General features: G+C 30.3%; 1 long non-coding RNA gene across 1 annotated transcript; it reads right to left on the minus strand.

Moving 5' to 3' along the window:
• Positions 1-3,318: 3,318 nt before the first annotated feature.
• Positions 3,319-6,887, minus strand: LOC144842721 (uncharacterized). The gene is made up of 3 exons (XR_013612160.1): positions 6,815-6,887; positions 5,192-5,463; positions 3,319-4,707 (listed from the first exon to the last, which is right to left on the minus strand). It is a non-coding gene; the product is annotated as an uncharacterized LOC144842721 (long non-coding RNA).
• Between the last annotated feature and the right edge of the window lie 1,233 nt (positions 6,888-8,120).

The following is an 8,120-nucleotide window of genomic DNA, read 5'->3' on the forward strand; positions in this document are numbered from 1 at the left end:
TATAAGGTTAGGCTTTATTTGCTCTTATGCTTATTTCCTCCAACGTACAGAGTACGTAGGGCTTCCAATTTGCTTTTATACCTGTTAATTTAAAAATCGTTTATGCCTATTGTTGCATAACGTTCAAATTTAGACTGTAAATACTGGGATGATCACCCTAAATTTTCTTTTTCAATTAACAATTTTATATTTCACAGCTAGAAAAAAGCATACAGAGTTTTTTTTATTCATAACTGTTGAATTGCATCCCAATACATGGTACCTATTGGTATTATATCTATAAATATAAAGTACTCTCTTATAAATAGATATCCAAACTACTCCAACTACCTAATCTAATAATAGTACTATTAGCATACTACTGTACACTTTGTAGACAAGAAATAAGTTGTATCCACCTAGAGGACTTATGGTAGTACTGTACAGTCGATCGTCCTCTCACTGGCCCGGTCAACATAATCTACGCCTAGATTATTACAGTAATTAAAATACATATTTACAGAGATTTTTTTTTTTTTTGCAGAAAAGTTATGTGTAGAGAAAGCAGTACTCGTAATAAAAACTAAGCAGGTTGTACTCTTGAACGCAAACTGGCAGGATATTTTAAATATTTTTTATTGTTGAAATGATGGAATCCTAACGTCATTTTCCACGAATTGGAGACAAAGACATATTACGATCCTTTTATTTAAATTTATTTGGATAGACCTCCATGTAAATTCATTAAAGGCTATATGATTGTTTTATATTTTAATATGTGATAGTAGAAAATCATTGTGCATAATGAGGACTAAGAATCTAATATTTACTTGCATTCTCATCTTTTTAAAATTGTATTTATAATGCTGGTAATGAGTTTACTATTGAAAAAGTCATGTTTCCACTTATCTCAAATTGTGGCACACCTCTAACCTTGTTAGAACTGACTGTGTTCTACATTATTCTGCTATATAATAGTGCTTCCACCATACTTCAACCTGGTAATTGAATAAATTTCACCGGGGTAAAATTTAAACTAATTATCATCCTTTAACATAAAGTATCCTCCTAAAACATGTATTTGTACTGTACTTCATCTAATATCCATTACTTAATACTAATTTGGGTGATTTATGTCTAACTTCAGGAATGATCTGAGGCTAGAAAAACGAATTTCTGTACATATAATTTATATAAAAAATAAACCAATGTTTTCCTAATAACTTAACCCCTAGGTTGATAACTAACAAAGAAATTATTGAAATTGTGTTCTTACAATATAGGTGTACTGTATCTACATATGCATACTGCGTTGAAAAGAAGAATGTTTTATAGTTATTATAGGTTATTTCCAAATATTAAAGGTCTGATATCTAACAGAAACTAAATGTTACCAAACTATGTTTTTGAAAATCTTTATGATATAATAATTATAATAATATGAACATAATATTAAATTATATTGACTATTTTTGATAATCATCATGTCCTTATAAATTCATTTATATTTATTTTGTGGTAATATAGTTTATATATTATGTATTAAATAAATTGGTAAGGCCCTATACTGTTTATATTTAAGGAAAGTTTATAATACACTATTATTTTATGCCTACCAATATTAGTATTAATTGTTTATGTAACTATTTTGTCTAATTGCATTGAATTTTTGTATAGGCCAATGGCATTAACGTTTTTCTCAAAGTAAATTAGCCTAATAATGCCATATTTAGACACATAATTCATTGATTTCTGATATTCTGTACTTGTGTATGCATTACTAAAATAGTAGTAATTTTATTACTTTTATAATGTATGTATAAACATTTATTCATTTTTTTTTTTACATTTTTAAATTTAAAAATTATTAAAATACCTATCTACCTTTCTGTTATTGTTACTATTATAATATTTTTTGAGGCAGATTGATTTCAATAAAAAAAATTTAAAACAATTAATTTGACTTATACTGTACTATGTTAGTTCAGGAGATGAAGTGTGTGTGGGCAGAATCTGGTGTGTTGGGTGTTGGTGATGTGAGGTGTATTTTTGTCACTTTAAGACCTAAATTAGATGTTTTCTGAAGAAAAGAAGTAAGCGGATAGGCTTTCAAACAACTTCAAGAAGATTCACACAGAAATAATTACTTCCCAATAAAATAGTATGTAACAGTTTATATTACAGTACGTTGAATAAACTCGAGCGGAAAAATAACACACATAAAAAAACATTCATTTTCTTGTCGAAAAGCGCCCTCTCTAGTTTTCTATTAATTTATTAATAATTATTATTAATTAATGAGTAATATAAACATATTTTTAACATTTAATGCTTGAAGCTGATTCTACTCATAACAAAGTTTCATACCTCCAAATTTCATGAACGTATTCAAAGCACTTCAATAAATATACCATTGAACATTAAAAATTAGGGTTATGATAGAATTTTGCTTAAAAACATATACAAAAAACATCGATAAAAAATACTTTTCGAATTTAAAAACATTTGAAACTTTTTTAATATGTTCAATATAGGTTGCTCTATTCACAGAAACAAAATTTCATTCATGAACGGTTTTTTTTCGTTGTTTTTTCAAAATCGTTATTAGGTTTAAAAAATGCGTTGGAGTTGTATGATCTTTCATAAGTGTACATTTTGTAAAAACGTAAATTTAAAAAATCAGTGATATGGCTCGATATTTATTTATTTTTTGCAATATGGATGGAGCAACCTATATTGAACATTTCTACCAAGTATCAAATGTTTTTGAATACGAAAAATATTTTTTATCGATGTTTTTTGTATATGTTTTTAAGCAAAATTCTATCATAACCCTAATTTTTAATGTTCAATGTGATATTTATTGAAGTGCTTTGAATACGTTGATGAAATTTGGAGGTATGAAACTTTGTTAGGAGTAGAATCAGCTTCAAGCATTAAATTTTAAAAATATGTTTATATTACTCATTAATTAATAATAATTATTAATAAATTAATAGAAAACTAGAGAGGGCGCTTTTCGACAAAAAAATGAATGTTTTTTTATGTGTGTTATTTTTCCGCTCGAGTTTATTCAATGTACTGTAATATACACTGTTACATACTATTTTATTTGGAAGTAATTATTTATGTGTGAATCTTCTTGAAGTTGTTTGAAAGCCTATCCTCTTACTTCTTTTCTTCAGAAAACATCTAATTTAGGACTTAAAGTGACAAAAATACACCTCACATCACCAACCTCCAACACACCAGATTCTGCCCACACACACTTCATCTTCTGAACTAACATACTACAGTATAAGTCAAATTAATTGTTTTAAATTTTTTTTATTGAAATCAATCTGCCTCAAAAAATATTATAATAGTAACAATAACAGAAAGGTAGATAGGTATTTTAATAATTTTTAAATTAAAAAATGTAAAAAAAAAAATGAATAAATGTTTATACATACATTATAAAAGTAATAAAATAACTACTATTTTAGTAATGCATACACAAGTACAGAATATCAGAAATCAATGAATTATGTGTCTAAATATGGCATTATTAGGCTAATTTGCTTTGAGAAAAACATTAATGCCATTGGCCTATACAAAAATCCAATGGAATTAGACAAAATAGTTACATAAACAATTAATACTAATATTGGTAGGCATAAAATAATAGTGTATATAAACTTTCCTTAAATATAAACAGTATAGGGCCTTACCAATTTATTTAATACATAATATATGAACTATATTACCACAAAATAAATATAAATGAATTTATAAGGACATGATGATTATCAAAAATAGTAAATATAATTTAATATTATGTTCATATTATTATAATTATTATATCATAAAGATTTTCAAAAACATAGTTTGGTAACATTTAGTTTCTGTTAGATATCAGACCTTTAATATTTGGAAATAACCTATAATAACTATAAAACATTCTTCTTTTCAACGCAGTATGCATATGTAGATACAGTACACCTATATTGTAAGAACACAATTTCAATAATTTCTTTGTTAGTTATCAACCTAGGGGTTAAGTTATTAGGAAAACATTGGTTTATTTTTTATATAAATTATATGTACAGAAATTCGTTTTTCTAGCCTCAGATCATTCCTGAAGTTAGACATAAATCACCCAAATTAGTATTAAGTAATGGATATTAGATGAAGTACAGTACAAATACATGTTTCAGGAGGATACTTTATGTTAAAGGATGATAATTAGTTTAAATTTTACCCCGGTGAAATTTATTCAATTACCAGGTTGAAGTATGGTGGAAGCACTATTATATAGCAGAATAATGTAGAACACAGTCAGTTCTAACAAGGTTAGAGGTGTGCCACAATTTGAGATAAGTGGAAACATGACTTTTTCAATAGTAAACTCATTACCAGCATTATAAATACAATTTTAAAAAGATGAGAATGCAAGTAAATATTAGATTCATAGTCCTCATTATGCACAATGATTATCTACTATCACATATTAAAATATAAAACAATCATATAGCCTTTAAAGAATTTACATGGAGGTCTATCCAAATAAATTTAAATAAAAGGGTCGTAATATGTCTTTGTCACTCTCCAGCTCGTGGAAAATGAAGTTAGGATTCCATCATTTCAACAACAAAAAATATTCAAAATATCCTGCCAGTTTGCGTACAAGAATATAACCTGCTTAGTTTTTAATACGAGTACTGCTTTCTATACACATAACTTTGATTTCTGCAAAAAAAAAAAATCTCTGTAATAATTACTTTAATTACTGTAATAATCTAGGCGTAGATTATGTTGACCGGGCCAGTGACAGGACGATCGACTGTACTACCATAAGTCCTCTAGGTGGATACAATTTATTTCTTGTCTACAAAGTGTACAGTAGTATGCTAATTAGGTAGTTGGAGTAGTTTGGAGAGATACATCTATTTATAAGAGAGTACTGTATATATCAAACTATCTGTGTTGGCCACTTTTTTTAGATATAATACCAATAGGTACCATGTATTGGGATGCAATTTAACAGTTATGAATACAAAATCTCTATATGATGCTTTAGTGCATTTTTCAGCTGTGAAATATAAAATTGTTAATTGAAAAAGAAAATTTAGGGTGATCATCCCAGTATTTACAGTCTAAATTTGATACAACAAATAGGCATAAACGATTTTTAAATTAACATGTATAAAAGCAAATTGAAAGCCCTACGTACTCTGTATTTGGAGGAAATAAGCATAAGAGCAAATAAAGTCTTGACCACAGGGTGTAATTCACTATTTTAAATCAGTAGTATGACTGTACTTTTGTGTTGGACCATACTGTAATGTGGTCCAGGTTGACGGGCCAGGAATGATGGTAGTACCAGTATACCGTGTACTGTAGTTTAGCCTCAAGAAAATACCATGTAGTAGTTGGAGTAGTTTGGAGAAATACAGTAGAGATTTACGAGACTTGGTGTGTGATGATTCAGTATGATAATTTGTGCTGTGAAAGACAAAATTGTTGAATTGTGAAGAAAATATTGTAAAATATAACAAGGAAATTATAGTTTTATACTATAGTATAATTAAGGGGTAACCGTATAATATATAATAATAATAATAAATGCAATGGCAATTACTAATATTATGTATACAATATTACAGTTAAATTCATATATTATTTTATTATGATAAGGAAATCTGTTTTAGAATGACAAAAAGCCGTCCCAACCCAGATTTGAACCAAGCTATCAATAAAGCTATACACAGAATACCATTATTGTAGCCGGACTTGGTAGCGTAGACCTACTCTACTAGGCCTAGTAAGATTAGCTAGAAGGATACAGGTCAACCCGTACCCATGCCAACTCGTACCCAACATTTTGGCTCACTCATACCCTCATGGGCTGGCTTGTACTCATCATGGGCTGGCCCGTACCTATGTTTAATGCTATTAAAAGTATATTTATATTCATTAAAAAGATTCATTCGGTTGGTATTCCAAATAAAATATAATAGTTAATTATATCTCAACCGTAACAGTAATAGTAATGGTAAATAAAATAATCGTTATTTACTAATACCGTATTACTATTACGGTTGAGATATAATTAACTATTATATTTTATATTTATATTACATACGGGTTGGTTTAGGTATGGGTTAGCCCAGGGTACGAGTTGACCAATTATTTGGGTACGAGTTAGCTAAGTTGGATGGCATGGGTACGGGTTTACCAGCACCCTAGCTAGAAGAATACGGATACGGGTCAACCCGTACCAATTCCAACCCGGGCGTACCCATCATGGATGGGCTAGAATACTACTTACAGGTTAGGTTAGCCTAGCTGGGCTAACCCACCTCACCTCTCACATTTCCTGAAAAATAGGCCGAAAACGCGACCGAAATTACTACTGGAGCCCTAGGCCTACTTAATTTAAAATGAACTCTAGGCTAGGCCTAGCTAGTAGTAGTAGTGATGCGTAGTAGGATAACACCGCTGGCTCTACGAGACCTTTTAATGCTCATATGATGGCTTTTTTTTTTGGGCGTACCCAATGCGATGGGGCGACTTTGTATTGGGCGACTTTGCGATGGGGCGACTTGACTGGATTCCTGTAGGCCTATGCCTTCTAGGCCTAGGCCAGATTTCCCATTCCCGCAGACCTATAGCCTATGTTCTTCTAGTAAGGCTAGTGGTTGTACCCTGGTCGACTCGTACCATGCCAACTCATACTTAACTTGCCTAGCCTCTACGATATTGAGTATGCCCTGCTAAAAAGGTAGATGAGCTACTAAACTAATTACGTAATTCGTATAATCAATAACAATAACTGACTAGGGATTCCCCTGACTAGAAGGCCAAAAAGCAGAGGAAAACGCCTATCCATTCTTGCATGGCAATACGATAAACCTGCTACTATTCTGGTTGCCGAGTTGATTTTATATTAAATACATTATTATAACGTTACAAATTGTCTCTAGATAGGAACCTAATGACAGCGATATCGTGTATTAAAAGTACTTAATACAGTCACACAGGTCTCTGGCAGACTGTCGACAGTCTTCCACACTGAGTGTACTAACAGCTATAGAATCGGGTGCAATAATGAAAATCATCATTGAGCTGTTTCGGCATAAGGAAAACGTTTTAAACGGCTTGCAACATGGGCCAAATAACCCCGGGTCTCAATGGCGATAAAGTACATGCAGAGTACCAGAACTTAACGGTTCCAGAAACGGATGAAACATGAATTTAATTAAGTATGAAAGCAAACATAGCCTACAACGGACAATGATTAATAGTTTCCCGAAGAATTGTTGAATTAAACTAAAATTTGAACTCATCATCACCGTGATTAGTTCGGGCTATCCGCGTTAACTCACACCGTGTAACAAACATCTTAAAATACGCACATACCCTATGACCTGAAAAAAACTATTTATAGTGCTGAATTATTTATATTTTGTGTCATACAGTATTAAGTGCAAATAACCAATAAAGTTAATAGTGTATGTTTTCTTCGTAAAAAACCCAATGTATTGTATGTGATATTTTTCTTGATAGTATAATATTCAATCTGTTGGTGGATATGATGCATTCTGAAAGTCCTTTAAAGGTTCTGTTAAAAGAAACAATTAACTACGATTTAATTTTAAACAATGTTAATATATGTTTTGGTATCGGAAAATGTCATAGTTTCGATGCATTAAAAATAAAAAATTTGATCGCTAAAAGATGTATATTCAACTGTAACATTTCCCACAAATTTAAAGTCATTGTTAAAAGAAATATTGAAAAAAATATATTGCTTTTGAAAATTTTAATTTGCATGCATATAACCTAAAATAGAAAAATGTATGAGTATAGTCTGCCTTTTAACTACTCATGATATGTATACATTTTTGCTTGATTGGTTTTGTATCTTGTTGTTGAAAACGAAAGTGCGAAGGTTTTGGACAAAGTGTTATGTGACGATTATTACAAAGTGCGACAGGGAGTTTACAGATAGTGCGATGTTTTTGTTCTAAAGACAGTTTATCAGGAATCGACTCTATGTTTGTCCTTTCTTGAGTTTCGGAATCATAAATTTGATGAGATCTTGCTTGGAGGTATACAAGTCCAAGTAAATGACCGCGACTTTTAAACTATCTTTGGTT

The sequence above is a fragment of the Antedon bifida genome, chromosome 5 (genome assembly GCF_963402885.1).
Source record: "Antedon bifida chromosome 5, ecAntBifi1.1, whole genome shotgun sequence".
NCBI classification, from domain to species: domain Eukaryota; kingdom Metazoa; phylum Echinodermata; class Crinoidea; order Comatulida; family Antedonidae; genus Antedon; species Antedon bifida.